This window comes from Pyxicephalus adspersus, chromosome 7 (genome assembly GCF_032062135.1).
Source record: "Pyxicephalus adspersus chromosome 7, UCB_Pads_2.0, whole genome shotgun sequence".
NCBI lineage: Eukaryota > Metazoa > Chordata > Amphibia > Anura > Pyxicephalidae > Pyxicephalus > Pyxicephalus adspersus.
In genome coordinates this window covers 50,403,390-50,420,702 of record NC_092864.1, presented here as the reverse complement: position 1 = coordinate 50,420,702, position 17,313 = coordinate 50,403,390, and the positions used below count along the sequence as shown (strand labels likewise).

Genomic DNA, 17,313 nt, shown 5'->3' with positions numbered 1-17,313 from the left:
AAAGAGTCAGACAAACAAGTAGCATATGAATACCGGGTAATTTCACAAATAAAAGAAACACTTATCCAATGTGTGCATTATGTAATTATAGAAACACTAATTATAATTAGAAACAATAATTATATGTACAAATGATAAAAAGGAACTAAAATTGTGTTTATACACATAGCAATAAAATCTGGTGAAAGGCATATTCTGGTGTAGAACCGACCTGGCACAGAAATGTAATTAATGTTGAGTAACCAGAGCCAACATAAAGAAAAAAACATTTGCTCAAATGTTTTAAGTTTACATTTAAAAAAAAAAGACTTTTAATTTACAAATTTAAAATCTTTGCTTTTCATACAGATATATATATATATATATATATATATATATATATATATATATATATATATATATATAGAGAGAGAGAGAGAGAGAGAGAGAGAGAGAGAGAGAGAGAGAAAATAAAGAAATACTGGTTTTCTTTGCAAGCAGAACTTACACAAGTACTTTGCAACTCCACACATTAGATTTCTGTTGCTGGTAACGATTATTAATTATCATATCATTTCTAGTGACAGATAAACAAATGAGCGCTGTACACAAAGCGCCATGCTGTTGTAAGGAGAAAGGGGGGGGGGGGGCAAGTTAGCTGTATCGTGCTGTGCTCTTCTTCCTTGCATAGGGGTTGTACATGGCTCTTTCGTGACTGATTGATGAATCACATCATAGGATCACTGTACACATGTCAGATACTGGCCTAGGACTAGCAGGACTGCTCAGGCAATGATTATCTGACATATGTATGTAGCTTTAGATTCTTTGTATATATAAATCCCTTGCAATGTAAACTTGCATTTTTCAGCAAAGCAGGTAAGAGTAGTTCAACAAAACATATGGAAAGAAGCTCAAAGCTCCAACCTAACGAACGTGAAAATGCAAGCTGTCCATGCAATATTTTACATTACACTTCCTAGGTAGTTATTATTAATATTATTACTACTAATAAAAAGTTTTTTTTATAGCCCCAACATATTACGCAGCTCTGTATATTAAATAAGGGTTGCAAATGACAGACAGATACAGACCGTGACACAGGAGCTTACAATCTAGGAGGTGGGGAAGTATCACACAATAGGAGGGAAGATATGTAATGGTTGGAAGTAGGGAGGGTTTAGGAGACAGAGGAAAATAGATAGACAAGTTTGAAAAGATAGGTTTTGAGTGCTCTTTTAAAGGAGCAGAAAGTAAGAGCAAGACAAAAAGGGCGAGGACGATCATTCCAGAGACTTGGGGCAGCTCTGAAAAAGTCATGGAGTGTGATGAGGTTATGAGTAAGGAAGTCATTAGTAGGTCAGTGGAGGAGTGAAGAGAGAAAATAGGCGAGTATTTTTCAATCAGGTCAGAAAGGTAAATGGGATAAGAACTGTGGAGGGATATAAAGGCAAAGCACAGGAGCTTGAGTTTGATTCTAAGGTGAAATGGAAGCCAGTGTAGAGAACTGCAAAGAAAGGCAGCAGAACAGGAGCGGGGGGGAAGGATGGCGGAGTCTGGCTGCAACATTCATAATAGTTTGTGGAGGGCAGAGTCTGGTTAGTGGAATACCAGAGAGGAGAATGTTACAGTAGTCCAGACGAGAGATGATAAGATCATGTAGCAAAATCACTAGGGGAATTAAAGCCAGGGAAATAAAGCCAGGTAATCGAACATTCTTTGATATGCACCTTCAGTCACACCCTCACCATTTCTTTCACACTTGTATGCTTTACTTAGAGTTTACTATGACTATGCTCTAGCCCCAGGAGATCATGGTAGGATTTTGTAATGCCCCTGGTATTATACTCGCATGCCATTATGTATGGGGGATACACCTACTGTAAGACTGTAACTGTAGATATATCTCATATTGTAGTTTGTACATTCATCTTTTTTTTCTCTATATTTTTTAATAGAGAAGCTGAGAGGAAAGAAGTAAATGTTAAGGCTAGATTTGTTCCTGTGCAGCTCCTGGCACCTGCCTGGTTGCCCACATATTTGGCTGCCCACACACTGAACTGCTCACTGCCACCCTTTTTTTCTCATTCACCATTGGGCTGCCATAAGAGACGCTTCATGTAGCATCTCACCCAGGGAAGCAAGTTCAATGAAGTAAGTGGTGCAGTAACCACCCTGCAAGGACACTAAACAACACTAGTAAAATGGAAAATGTTATTTAAAAATGTATAACATGGCAGACATTAGATTAAGTGAATGAAAGTCGAATTTAGGATTGTTAAAAAATGACAAATATGTTTCATTATGGCTGTATAAATGTGAGTTGTGGGGGCCATTATTCCATCCATCAGTCACTGTCAATATTCAAAACTATCAAGTTTATTCGAAGCAAAGCATAGCAAAATTTTAGTAATCAAATGCAACAAATTTTTCTTTACAAGGATATAGATGTGTGAAAGAAGAATCCTGGCATGTTTCCTAGTGTTACTACACGTTTCACTTTGTTTTTATCCCTATTAAATAAAACTGTTTGCATTCCAGAAATACAAAATCTAGGACACAAACTTTTTGTCCGGGCTCCTCAGTAACAAGCACCAGGAACAAGAATGGTGAGATTACAGTTCTGGACTACAAACAGAATCTTCAATCAGACTAGAAGGGAAAATTGGGCCCATCGTTTTTTTAAAACTTTTAAACTTTTTAAAGTAACCTCTACAAAATACAACGTAAAGAACTAATAAATGTTTTATACTGGTATAGTATATTATTACTCTGAAGGATACGCATCATCAATAATTCAGAGGCCTGCTTTAAATAACCTGAAGTCTCGTTGGGCATTTCACCTTCAAACAATGCTGCAGTGCAGAAAGCAAATACATGAACTATAATTTAAGTGCTAAGCTATTTAGAAACTCTAAATGGAAGCTGTGGATGGAAGAATGAATGGAGCACTCAAAGGTCTTTCTCCAATGAATATTCAAACTGGAGAGGCAAAAGTGTATATTTAGAGTTCCTCAAGACAAAAAAAAACTTTTTTGTTCTAAATGCTGGCGAGGTCCAAGATGCACAAAGTTGGCACTATTATTATACTTGTTAGGTAAACTGCAACGGATTCCCTAATAAAGAAGATCCACTTTTTTTCATTTTTGTTTTTTTGCATAAACCTTTTTCACTTCAGTGCTGTTAATCTCCTGAAACGTCTTTGAGGTAGTCGACATGCATGTCACAGCATGCAGCATATCTCTGGATGGGTTTTTCAAATGGTGACAACAGTGGACCATGCCTGTGCAATGGGTGTTGAAATGGTCACTTGTGGTCTGAAAGACAGGGATATAGCTTTGTCACCCTATACTAGTTCATGAACCTTTGTGGCAGGATCACCATGTATTTTTTAAGGAAAGCTTTAGATTCAAATATTGAAAACTGCTTTTGAAAAATTATTCCACACTAAAATATATATGAGATTTTAGTTATTGTTTACTTATATTTTAGAACAACCAAGTAGTAGACTGAATGATTAATAAAAACAAGAGAAAATATAAGCAGTGGTTGTAAAAGGAGTTGGTAATGCAATTCTTGTACACAAAAGTTCCTGTACAAAGCTAAAAGATATTGGCATTTTCCATGAAGCTAATTTCAGCCAAATTGCAGCATAATCCAAACTATTAGTCACTATGGGCTTACAGGGAGCTGCCTACAGCCTTTTTTAAATAGATTGTTCTACAGGTTGAGTCAGATATTTGTAGACTAATAAATGTATTTACCCAGGAACAGATCCTGGATACAGAACCTTTTAGTTCTCATAAGCTACTCCAACTGACATATTAGAAGTATATCAAAAGCCAATTTATTAAGGTTTGGATAGAATGGAAATACTTAAATCAAATGTCAGGTTTCATCTGGATAGTCTGATTGGGTAAATGCAGGCATGTCTGCATTGGAAAAAGGTTTAGAACACATTAGCAAATGCTTGTGCTCAAACAACCGATCCAATTGATATTGGGATCAGTAAACGAATCATCAAGTTTGAAAACTGGACACATACTTGCCATCTTGTCTTTTCTTCCCCGAAACAGAAATGATCAGATGTCTGATTGGATTTACCCAATCTTTTTTACACCCAGATAAAATAGAAGTTAACAAGGAGGGATTGGAAACAATTTATTTACATTTAAAAACGCTTTTTAGTACTTGTTAGGTTGCATTTACAGACATCATATTCATAAACTCATCAATTTGATTTGCAGATTAGGAATAAAAGTAACCATGATATTTTGTATCTCTTTCACTACTGAATAGTGTGTGTGACTCAAGGCTGTCAAAATATGATATACAAAAGTGTGGGTGATGGCTCCAAATCTGCTGGGGCTGCTGACATCACATACAAAATACAACGGTGGTTTGTATGATACCATACCTATGAAGGTTTTTATTTTGTTACACACCGCAGTTAATAGACAGCAATGTGTTCTATCCCAGTCTTGCAACTGTTTGCAAGCTGTCAGTTTCTTTCCAGTAAGGACTACAACCTGCCTTGCCAAGGCACATTTTGTAGGCATGGCCCACAGTTGTCACCATTGGTATACCCACTCTGAGAAATAACATGCAGCATGCATGTAGAAAAAGAAGTGGCTGCAATAAAATTCTATTCCATTAATTGGAAATATACACGTAAGGATTTGGAATGTATATATTTACTTTTATTTTTAACCTTTTCTAATGAATACAAAACTGTCAATGTAACATGAAAGCTGCACCCCCCTTCCCCTTCATAAATCAAAGCTTTTCTTTATTACACAGGTATCAATTGATTCATAACTGGGGAATTTCTCAGAGCACAGAAACATCTAACAGAATGTTCAAGTCCATTTCATGCTGCTATTTGTAGAGTTCCCTGAACAGCAAGATGATCATAAAAAGGCACTTTTTTCAGTGCGAAGAAATTTCAAAAATAAAGAAATCAGATTCCTATTTAATGAGAAAACTGTCTGTGTTGTAGATAGACAGAATTGATGATAGAATGTTATACTTCTTTTAGACAGCGTAATACTGGCTGTATTAAAAAACAAACTAATCAGACGTAACAATTCTGCATTTAAAATTACACAGAGGGCAGAGCCGACATGTTACATGGCTATAATTACCTCATTAAGGGAATTTTATTTTGTTGCTTGTTGAATCTCTATGGTCTCCCTATGGTGGAGGTTAGCCAACAGCAAAATAAAGAAAAAAATTAAAGTGATTTGGAAAAAGAGGAATGACGAAGTTTATAGTAAAAATACTTTAGGAGGGTTTCTGCACTAAATGCATACATTAATCTGGGGAGTAGATAAATAGCATTATTCCATTAAAAATAGTATGGATTATCCAAGTGAGAATATACCATTGTTAAAAAATAGACTAGAATACTAGAAATCCCATTAAAGTAAATGAGAAGAGATAGGAGACATTTTTTGCATATGGCATTACGTGGCTGTGGCAGATTGCACCGCGATTCCCGAAAGCAACAAGACACTTTTAGCCGCACAGTTGATGTTTGAAGATTACCAGCCCCTCCCAGTCACATCAAGGGGCCATGGGTTTTTGTTATTGTTTTTCTTTATGATAATATAAAAGCATCTTAAAACACATTTTACATGATAAAAAAATATAGTATGAGTAAAGGAGAGTGGGATACCAAGGGTAATCTAATTTCAAGGTGATATGTAGTTGGCAAGCCTATGTTTGCTATTCAAGGTAAGGAAGAAAGTGTCAAGTAAAATAGTTTTTTCATTTGTTGCCAAAAAAAGCTGTCTATCACATTCTTCCTTACCTTGAATGATAAATAGGTCTGCTGACCATATCTATCTATTGGACACAATTCAATTACAATTACTGTTTTCTAGCACCAGAACATCACTTTAACCACACTACTTGAATCACTTTAGGAGGTACATCCATATTTCTAATAGGTTTACAGTGAGGGAAAGAAGTATTTGATCCCCTGCTGATTTTGTATGTTTGCCCTCTGACAATGAAATGACCAGTCTATAAGTGTAATGGTAGTTTTATTGTAGCTGTGAGACAGACTAACAACAAAAGAATCCTTAAAAACCCAGTGGTTAAAAGTCAGAGCTTGATGTGCATTGTAATGAAGTATTTGATCCCCTATCAAGCAGCAAGATTTCAGGCTCCCTGGTGTCTTCACCATATGCAGGTAATGAGCTGAGATTAGCAGCACCTTCTGTAAGGGAGTACACCTAATCCCAGCTTGTTACAGTACCTGTATAAAAGACACCTGTCCACAGAAGCAATCAATCAGATTCCAAACTAACAATGGCCAGAACCAAAGAGCTGTCTAAGGATGTCAGGGACAAGATTGTAGACCTACACAAGGCTGGGCTGGGCTACAAGACTATCACCAAGCAGCTTGGTGAGAAGGTGACAACAGTTGGTGCGATAATTAGCAAATGGAAGAAACACAAAATAACTGTCAATCTCCCTCGGTCTGGGGTTCCATGCAAGATCTCCCCTAGTGGAGTTGCAATGATCGTGAGAAAAGTGACAAAGCAGCTCAGAACTACACCCGGGGAACTTGTCAATGATCTCAGGGCAGCTGGGACCATAGTCACCAAGAAAACAATTGGTAACACACTGCGTCGTGAAGGCCTGAAATCCTGCAGAGCCCGCAAGGTCCCCCTGCTCAAGATAGCACATGTGCAGTTTGCCAGTGAACATCTGAATGATCCAGAGGAGAACTGGGTGAATGTGTTGTGGTCAGATGACACCAAAATTTAGCTCCTTGGCATCAACTCAACTCGCAGTGTTTGGAAGAGGAGGAATGGTGCCTATGACCCCAAGAACACCATCCTGACCGTTAAACATGGAGGTGGACACATTAAGCTTTGAGGGTGTTTTTCTCCTAAGGGGATAGGACACTTGCACCACATCGAAGGGACAATGGACGGGGCCATATACCGTCAAATCAAGGTGAGCACCTCCTTCCCTCAGCCAGGGCATTGAAAATAGGTCGTGGATGGGTATTCCAGCATGACAATGACCCAAAACACACAGCCAAGACAACAAATGAGTGGCTCAAGAAGAAGCACATGAAGGTCCTGGAGTGGCCTAGACAGTCTCCAGACCTTAATCCCATATAAAATCTATGGAGGGAGCTGAAGGTTCGAGTTGCCAAACATCAGCCTCGAAACCTTACTGACTTGGAGAGGATCTGCAAAGAGGAGTGGGAAAAAACCTCACTGTACATGAACTTCAGAATGCACAGTTGTGGGGATAATGCTACATAAATAAAATAATAATCACAATATGTAGATCTGGCTATAAAATATTTGCAGTTTGATTTTTATACCAAGGTTTCGCCGCTGTTATGTGGGAATGCTTTGACATAAAAGAGGGAGTTTTATGAACCCTAAAAAAATTCTACCCAGGGCTCCAAGTATGGTGGTAGAGACCAGAAAAAAAGAGTTTTTGTCCATCTTAGGTCTATAGTGTTCTTTCTTAACCTTTTGAAAAAGTTTCCCTTTAGGGCACCCTTGAATAACCTTCAGGTCTTAGGGAACCCCTGACAATATTCAGAATATCCATAGCTCACAGAAGATTAGCATGGTGGTCAGTGGGAAGAATGCCTCTTACATTGCTGGTTAGTGGGAAGAATTTCACCATTACAGAGAGTAAAAAAGATTATGGGTGTCAGTGGTAACTGATCTGAGACTCACAAACTGTTCATCGCTCATGGAATCCCTGAAAAATTCTGGGAGGAACCCTGGTTAAGAAACGCTATTCTAGAGAAACAAACTGAGGTGGATGATGCCAGAAGTGTTACCTTATATCACATGCTTAACTGTGGAAAGAATCTTAAGCAACCTTCAATATTGGTATTTGCTGGATAGCACCTAAAAACAAAAAGGAAACCAGCTCAAGCTAAAAAACTGAAATAAAGATGGCAGTGCCAATCTAGGTGTGGTGCCAAGTTAAAGCTTCCCGTTTCAGGAAGATGAAACCTCATTGGAATCTAACTAGCATAAGCAGGTTTAGGTCAGCAATTATGAATATTTTTTTTAGTTATACAATACAGTATATGTCTGCTTTAACCATTACTTGCCCAGTCAGAAGATAGTTTGATTTCATTAGGAGGACCATCCTCTACACGGGAAATTTCTAATTCCCACAGCCTTGAGAAGACTAAATTATATAGATCCTATCTACCAGTATAATCAATTTTTAAAGCTAAGTTAGGAAAAGATCAGCAAATAAAATTTTATGAGGAGACATTTAGGCTGTGGTTTGCACACATTAAAAATAAGGGTAGCATTTCAATTCAATTTGTAATAGCTTTGACATTCCACATGGGCCCAGTTATCCAGACATAACAAGACATTACTTGTTTTCTTCAATGAAATAGACACTGTCATGTGCAACAAAAAAAAACTTTATAATATAATTATTATTAATATAAAAAATATAATTATGGTCCTAATGTCTTTGTTTAGCATTCTCAATTTGCTGCCGCAGACAGTGCTTCTTAGAAGACGTAATATGTTCTGTCAGCTTGTAGATCGTTCTCAGGGCAAGGGGTGGTGAAAAGGTCTCTAAAGCTTCACTCAAATTTCCTGATCACTTCCTAGCTCCTTTTTCCCATCGCAATAAGAAATGTTGTCATATTTTTTTTCCAAAGAAAGTCTTCATTTTGTACAAATTGTTTCTCTTAGGCTTGATGACATCATTGGCCACATTATTAATCTCCAGAAGAACAAACACTGCATATCATATCTGGCTTGGGTACACTGAATTGAGTGTTAGATGTGTATGGAAGAATCACAGTAGCAGTGAATACTGCTCATCTGTAGCAGCTTATCAGTATCGCTAGTATACATGGGAGAAGTAGACGATTAGGAATGGACATATATTAGCCCAGAAATAAGTAAGTATCATTAAAGTTACTAGAACTTCTAATGTTTGTACCTTTAGGTCCTGTCCAGAAGAACAACACTACCTAAGTTTTGCACAAAAGACATAAATTAAAGTTAAGGCTGGAGTTTAGATTCAATCTGTAAATGTGTACCACTTAAAACTGTTATGTACATAGGAATCCTAAAGTGGTTTAGGCTATGGCATCTCATGTTCTTTGTATGAATACTTATAGATTTATGCTCAGGGGATTTAAAGTATGTTGATGCTTCCTTTTTGTTGAAGTAAAGTAAGTACAGAAAAAGTAATTTTAAGAAACTAGGTAAGAATATTTAGAAATATTTATATATATATATATATATATATATATATATATATATAATGGGATGAAAACCTATTGCTAGACATAATTGGAAAGCTTATGAACTAGTCTCTTCTCTGGCTTTTTTTAGTCTTTTTTTTTTAGAAGAAACAACATGCTTTTTATTCTTTTTCTACAGATCTCCTTACCCCCTAGCAATTTTGCTGACAAAATCATGTTGGGGGGGCTCTGCAATTAACCCAAAAGTCAGTAAGCAGTATTAAAAACGAATTTTCCAGATAACAGGTTTCCTTCTACAGAAAACCAACACTTATTTTTAGCCAAGTTCCCATGTGTCCCTCGACCCTTTCTGCAATTTTAATGACAACACTATGTCAAATCAGCAGGCAGACTATAATGCAGTTAACAATCAGATGACAATTAGTGCACTTGTCATCAAAAGTTTGATATTTGCAAAAACATGATTTTCAAGGTGAAACAATTTTCTTGATCATCCCAATGGAATTTATTTTCAGAATACAACCCCTAATCAATGTCACTGGTGTCATTTTAGGCTACTGTCCTTTCAATTACAAAACCCTTAGAATGAAAATACTTTGAGAAACCAATAGATTTGGTAAAAGTAATAAAATTATACATATTACATTTCCTGTTTAGAAGTATTCTTTAATAACAATGTATTGCAAAAATCACGTCTGCACATAACAATGTACGCAATGTTCTGTCGTCACAACAGAAAATAAACGTACATTTACCAACCATGTAAGACAGGAAAATAAATGGCTGGGTTAAAGTACAAGGATGTGAGAAATACACAATCTGAACAACAGCAAATAATGGCTCCCACACATTCTGACGCAAGCACACCAACGCATTATCAGAAATCGCCTAAATGGAGGGAAAGTAAGGTAGGTACTCCAAGCATTGTTCAGAGAACACATCATGAATTTGCTCCTGTTATGGAAAATTATTGAGGAAAAGCTTTTTTAGCATGCTGAGCACACCCAATGAAATAGACAACCAGCTACTTAACGGGCAAGTAAACAAATCACAATTTAGACTGCATAAAAGAGTAGCGGCATCACTAGTTTATCTGAGGCTGGCTGGTTACACTTACTGCAGCAAGGGCTCTGTCTGTGTTTTAGAGGACGCTAATGCTGCTTTTTATGCCATAATAGCTGATGTCAGCAATTGTGGCCAGGGCTAAGTCAACAAAATGAAGACAGCTAGACAAGATGTGTAATCCCATTATCAATTTGAAGGGGGGAGTAAATGCATGACACACGCCATCATGGTACCATCAGACGAAGACCTTTGCTGCTGAAAAGACAGCTAAGCAGCAGAAAAATAAAAAAAACATCCTTACTGCAAAGTGAAGCCCTAGTCAGTGACAGTGGGTTAGATGTACTTGAAATTATATTCACTTAGGTTAGTAAAAAAGGGAAGCCACATTCACTTCATCACCAAAAATTATGTCTTGGAACTGCAGGACACTGAAGGGAAGTAATTCAAGATACACATAATAAGTGTTTTCACGTGGCTGCACGCCACCTTAGCAACATCCCTGCCTATACTGCGGGCAACTTTTTATCTTGAACTCTGAAAGACTGAGTGAGAGATCAGGATGTCCAGGCAATATTGGACTATAGAAATGAAACCTATCCATAAACCGGGCACTCGCATTGCTAGGAGTCTATGAGACATTCCACAGCAGAAAATCAAAGAGGTACTGAACATTTTGACAGCTTTCTCCTTACAGACATGTTTTACTATCAGAGTTTCTTTTAAACAGCAGACAAGCGATCTCACTTTGAAGTCAGGATTTTACAGGAGAAAAACTTTCAGTTGGTGAATTGTGTTTGTGCTTATAAGTGGGTGTCACAGAAAGAAGAGCTGCTTTATAATTTGATTTGCCTAAAGACAGAGACAGGTGACCAGTCAAACACACATCTGATACGTTTACCTTCGTACTGCTATTATCATCATTTTCAAGTATTTAAAAGTGCCGGCATATTATATTACACAGCTCTTTACAGTGATCTAGTCATGCCACTGATTTTTATTCAGAGTAGCTCACAATCTACTATCCCTACAAATTTTGGGAGGAAGCCAATCAACCTAGCATTATGTTTTAGGATGCAGATAGTATTCTGGCTAAAGCTGCTCACATACTTCCAATTTTTATCGTTGGAAATGAACGTCGAACGAACGACGAACGACCGATTGGCCAAAAATCGCTAGTAAAAAAAGTAACCAACGACGCCGACGAACGAGGATAGTCGTTGGAAATGAACGACCGGACCGGCGGATCGGATTGGACGACGATCGTTGACCATCTATCGTGTGTACGGTCGTTCAGTGATCGTCCATGGTCTGAGTATGCACGATGAACGAACATTCCCTCACTTCCTGTGGTGCACGTTACTTCCTGTATCGTTCAAACGATCGCATCTATCGTGTGTACAATATCTGCGAACGATCGTGTCGTTATCTGTATGTACAGGATCGGTGGCGTACGATCGTTTGCAGATATCGTGCAGGATCATTCGTCGTTCGTTTACCAACGATACTAATTGAAAGTGTGTACGTAGCTTAAGATTTGAATCTGGAATGCTAGTGTTGCAAGTTCTACCCACTGAGCCACTTTGCCATTCCACCTTATTGCCACAAAGATGGACGGCCAAACATATAAAGGTATATCAGAGTTTACAACAAGGAACAAAAGGAATTCTGAAAAAAACGTCAGTTTTCATGTTCTAGTTGTATTTTAGTTTTGATCAATGTTCCTAAAAATTGGAAATCAACTTTCTTCTAAGGCAGTTTATGGAGCATGTAAAAACAGGTCATGGTTACTGTGTGCTTACAGCCAAAGTAACTGTGTGGACCTGGGTAAATCTAGTGAAGTTACAAATCATCCACAACAAATAACATGATCCACATATCTAACCAGATACAGTTATCATGTGACTGGATATTCATGGTTTAAGTAGAATGGCCCTAATGGGACATCACTCCAGCTACAAAAAGTTATCTATTTCTGTGCATATTCATATGATGGTGCTTGGCAATTCTAGCCCTACTGCCCTACAATTGTCATTATGACAAATACATACAACAACCACTGCATATGCATTTTCATGTTCATTAACACAATTTGAAAAAAAAAGGCAAATAAAAGTATAAATCATGGCGAATAAAAACATGGGCATTTATTCTACTGATTTGACCACTGACTGATTATATAGGGACAGATCTACAACTTAATGAAGACCTCCTAAAACTTCAGCCCACTGTAATGGAATCCCATTTGATCAATAAATAATCTTTATTAAGAACATTCATTGACAACTCACTCTTTCCTGCTGCTTATGGCTGTGGAGAGCGAACACTTTATTCCATTTCATTCCTTGTACCAAGGTAGAGGGAAAAGGACATTCCTTATGCAATTCAAGGCGTAATCTGTGATGGAGTGCTTCAATTTGAAATCTGAAAGTCAAAATATATCAAGAGCTAATGTTTTATCAACAAATAGCTTTTCTTTGCAAAACACAAACTTGCTGCCATTACAGACAACATGACATATTTGTTCTGATTGAAAATAAATACAAGCCAAATAGTTTGGCAAAAATAGTACATTGAATAAAGAGGAAGAAGATGTTCAGAAATAAATGTGCAATAAACTAGTGGAAAATAGTGCCAGACTATGAATTAATAATGTCCAGTTTCTCTTTTGTATATTATTTTTCCCTAAAATTAAATTTTGGCCGTAGTGAAAAGTGAGCAATTAGTACGGACAATGCACTTTTGTCTAAACCGCTGATCTCTGCCATGGAATTCCTAAAAGAGAAGAAAATGGGTGAATCCAATCACCTGCATTTACACAAAAGGAAATAAATAGCCATTAAAACTGCATAATATATACTCAATTATAAAAGATAGTTTTTTAATCTCAAAATCTTAGTTAAAACCTTAAAAAAAGTTTTATATTCAAGTCACACCAATAGATGGTGCTGTGTTCTCATGTAAAGTGTATAGCAACTGCTGATGTTCAGTTTAATAACAGTTTGTTACACACTTTACACAAGGACACAGCACCATCTATTGGTTGCCAACAACCATGTACAAAAGATCATTCAAAAGCAAGTTACCCATCATAGCCAACAACATACTTTAACCTGTAAAATTGACTGAAACTGAGCCTATGTATTTTTAATTTGTGTTACTCTTTTAAATAAATGTTTTAAAAACAACATACTATGGATGTATTAATTTATGGTAATTATTTTCAGCATTTCTATTGATTACTGGTGCACAGTCAAGTTTTGACTCCATACACAATGACTTGAACTGGTAAATGCAGGTAAGCCATGAAAATAAATAAATTATTTTGGGTCTATTTGTATCTATTTTTGTGATTCAAATTTGGCTTAACCTACAATATGATTGTAACTGTGGGCCCCATCTATAGTTGCCTTTGGTAAATAGGCCTTTGAACTTTTTAATTGAAAGCAAAAAAAAAAAAAGATCTACAACCATATACAAAAACATAACCAAGGCCAGCACAAACAGTTAACTCTACAGCAGCATGTAGCTAACTGCGTCATTCGTTTTATTCCTGGAAATGGATTCTAGATGTCTTAGGTTTAAGACACAGTGACAGTAATTGAGCTTTTTCCAATATTCAACAGGAAGTAATCACGGAGAGAACATTCTTTTCTTTTTTTTTCATTCAAACTTAAAAACTAAAACATCAATTGAAATGAAGTCACATTTTCACTCTACGGCCAGACACACAACACGAAGAAGTTAATTTGTTTTAAAATCCCATACCAAGTGCGATTTACTCTCGTAGCTATCAGGCAGGATAGAATGCAGGCGGGAAGCATCTTCATGTACAATATCTAAATAAAGTAATTTCTTTCATTTTGTATAGAAAACCAACATAAAAATTCAATCATTATTCAAAATATGTAAAACTTTACACTATATGAGGTCCAAACAAGAACAACCAAGGTAACTAAAGCATAGTATAAGACAAATTAAAGTCACCTAAATGCCACTTCTAGTGCAGGAAATTTCTTTCTTATATGGCAATGCTAATATTTTGTTTTCATTTTCAAATAGAAGAAGGGCTGAGGGATCCAAAGAGTTATCCAGGGACACAGAGATTGATTTCAATGCTTACAGGTGCAACAACAAGTTACTCCAGCAGTACAGTTACCTTAACAACATAAGGATATGTTCAGATGAGTGTTCAAGAATAAGAAATGATTGTCCTAAAACAGCTAACAGTTTCAGTAGCAGTTGTTGTCACATGGATTCTTCCGTTTACTTCCTGTGTCAGTAAATTGGTTTCTGAGTGACCAATAAATGATTAATAGACTGCAGTATGACATTTTTAGGGGATTCCCATTGACTTTACCTATGACTATAGCACCAACAAGACACCACACTCAAAAGCCTATTTGAACATTGCACTAGGTTTCAGAAATTCTCCATAGTAGCAGCCCAAGCTTAAATGTGTTTTACATACAACTAACATTAGTTACCTAAATCATTCTTGAAATTAGCTTCTGCATAAGCAAAGTGGCTTACCATTTTATCAAAGTGCTGTTACTGGAACCAGAACATTTTTATAGGAGATAAGAACATAGGGATGACCCCAAGACTTGTTTTAAAACCAGCCTAATCAATTTATCCCCCACCTTCCCCAATAGATACTAGTCAGTGGGTAACATGATATTTTGTTTGTGGAATGATTTTCCACATCCCCTTAATAATGCTTGTCCATTATCCCTATATTTCTTCCCTTAGGGTGCTGCAAATAATAGCTCAAAATATCACATAAAAAAAAGTTATTACAGTACTATTCCTGATTTAAATTGATTGAATTTGTATGGAAGACCCCTCTGATACTACAGAGTGCTTGGAAGATCACTAAAATCCAATGACAGTAACTTTCAAGAGGTGCCAATAAAAATGTCCATGTTATTTACATCTGTTATTAGTTAGGTGCTTTTTCTATGGACTATGAAAAAAAACGGCTGATCCCATTTACTTGTGACATATTTCCCATTTACTTGTTTAACATATTTCCAAAGCTTGGTTTCTTTGTCAAAAAAAAAAAATTGGAAACGTACCTTTTCCTAGGGCACCAACAGCCAAACTATGTAACACAATCATAGTACAAGTAGTCCCCGGGTTAAAGACATCCGACATACAGATGACTCCAATATACGCTTTGTACGACTTGCAGAAGAAATCTTTTACTAAACACAGCTGAGACTGAGCTCTTCTACAACCTCTTGTAACTCTTTAATGACCAAGACAAACTCTGTAGTTGTTTTTTTTTTGCATATCAAAGCACAGCTTGCTCCAGAAGCTAATGAATGTCTAGGCTCCATAAAGTTTTTTGCTTTGTTTGTGATTAACTCACGGAGAGGATTTTATACAATAACTGACACCATGCTGCCTAATAATATGTTGAGACAAACATCTGTCCTAATTGCATTTGATAAAATAATGTACCTGTTCAGACTTACATACAAATTCAACTTAAGAACAAACCTACAGTCCCTATCTCATATGTAACCCGGGGACTACCTGTAGTAAAAAACAGAATGCATAAATGCTTTGTAACAGCCAGATTAGTAATAGGAGATTTCATGTTTCCCTATGGTTTCTGAATTTGTGCAATTTTCTTCCCAAAGTTTATTAAGAAGAAGATATTAAGCCTTTTCAGAAATACACAATAAAAAAAAACAGAACTGTGCAGTTATGTTTCATCATATTAGCACCTTCACGTGCTAGTCAAAAACAATGAATCAAAAACAAAAAATCAGGTGCACACGTTCAAATACTGTCGCCCAAAAGATCAATAATGATTGTTTCAGGTGACAATTCGGGAATGCTGGATGTACAGATAGGTGGGCTTTCTGCTGGGCAACCATTTTCAGTTCTGAAGAGGGAGGACATAGGAGAAGCACTCCTATGTCCTCTGTAGCTGTAGAAGCTGTAGGTCCAAAGAATAATAATGTTGGTCATTAGTGATTTATAACGGCAGATCACGAACGACCTTGTCAACGACATTCGTGGAAGATCTGTATTCAAACTTTTCAGTAAAAATGATAAACAAATCTTTTCAGCTATGGAAAATTGAGGAAGTGTGTGCAGTATAAGAGTTTAGACATATTCTGATTTTTCCATTACATTGTTTGTGTATATACATGAATAATGATTTAAGCACAGAACAAGGCAGAACTACAACTGCTATACAATAAATAAAACATGAGGCTTCACAAAGGCAGGTTAGTAGAACAGGCCAGAGGGGCATCAGTCTGGTAATGAAGTCTGGGAGGAAATGTTATGTAAGTCTAGAGCTCTACAAGGATTTCTAGATTTCTTTGTGCATTAAAAAGTTCCAGTTATGAAATCAATCTGAATGAAAGAAGCAGAAATACAGAAGAGAAAATGTGTTAATCGAAAGTATCAAACCATTTAACAGTCCTAGTTTTAGAAGAATTGCCACAAGTTTGAGGTCCTAAAAGAGGAAGAAATGGAAGAACCCAGGGGTCAAACTGATTGGGGTGGGGTTACACCTCACTATGTTTTAAAGTGTTCCATTATTAAGAAACCAAGTAACCTTGCAGACACAAACATGGACCTATATCCTACATCCTATGCTATCATTGCTTTAAACTTTGCCACTGCACTTTTTTTTATTAGACTGTAAACTATTTTCTTTCAAAAATTGTTTGGGACTGCTGAAGCAAACGCTTTGCAACTGTGTTGCAGTAGATAACAGCAGTGTTGTCAGCTTGCCATGCACACTTCTTTTATTGGTTGCTGTGTTGACTATCAAGTCTGCAGCAGGCAAGACAGTCAATGCCAACTGAGGGAATGTTCATAGCAGGCTGAGAGAATGCTGTTGCCAATCACGAAACAGTAATCTGCACACAGGAAGTACAATTACTGGCAAGATCCACAGTTATAAAATGTTGCAAAAGAGTCACAAAATAAATTTGCTTAGATGAATTAAATGTATTTCTTTGATTTCATGTCTGCTATGCCATTCATACCTAAATAATATTTTATTAGTGCAGAAT

At 36.7% G+C, this 17,313-nt stretch overlaps 1 protein-coding gene and 1 long non-coding RNA gene across 5 annotated transcripts in view; one reads left to right on the top strand and one right to left on the bottom strand.

Moving 5' to 3' along the window:
* LOC140335630 (uncharacterized) overlaps nt 1-5,419 on the top strand; it is a 51,994-nt gene extending 46,575 nt beyond the window's left edge. Inside the window, exon 3 of the long non-coding RNA XR_011921739.1 lies at nt 4,780-5,419. This is a non-coding gene — a long non-coding RNA (uncharacterized lncRNA). The remainder of the gene's footprint in view (nt 1-4,779) is intronic.
* Nucleotides 1-17,313, bottom strand: part of OSBPL6 (oxysterol binding protein like 6) — a 116,578-nt gene that overhangs the window by 91,010 nt on the left and 8,255 nt on the right. For 3 of the 4 annotated variants that reach the window (XM_072418390.1, XM_072418392.1, XM_072418393.1), the window contains exon 2: nt 12,562-12,694. The exons of the other annotated variant lie outside the window; for it this stretch is intronic. The gene's annotated coding sequence lies outside the window, so the exon portion shown is untranslated. The remainder of the gene's footprint in view (nt 1-12,561; nt 12,695-17,313) is intronic. 4 annotated transcript variants of the gene reach the window in all.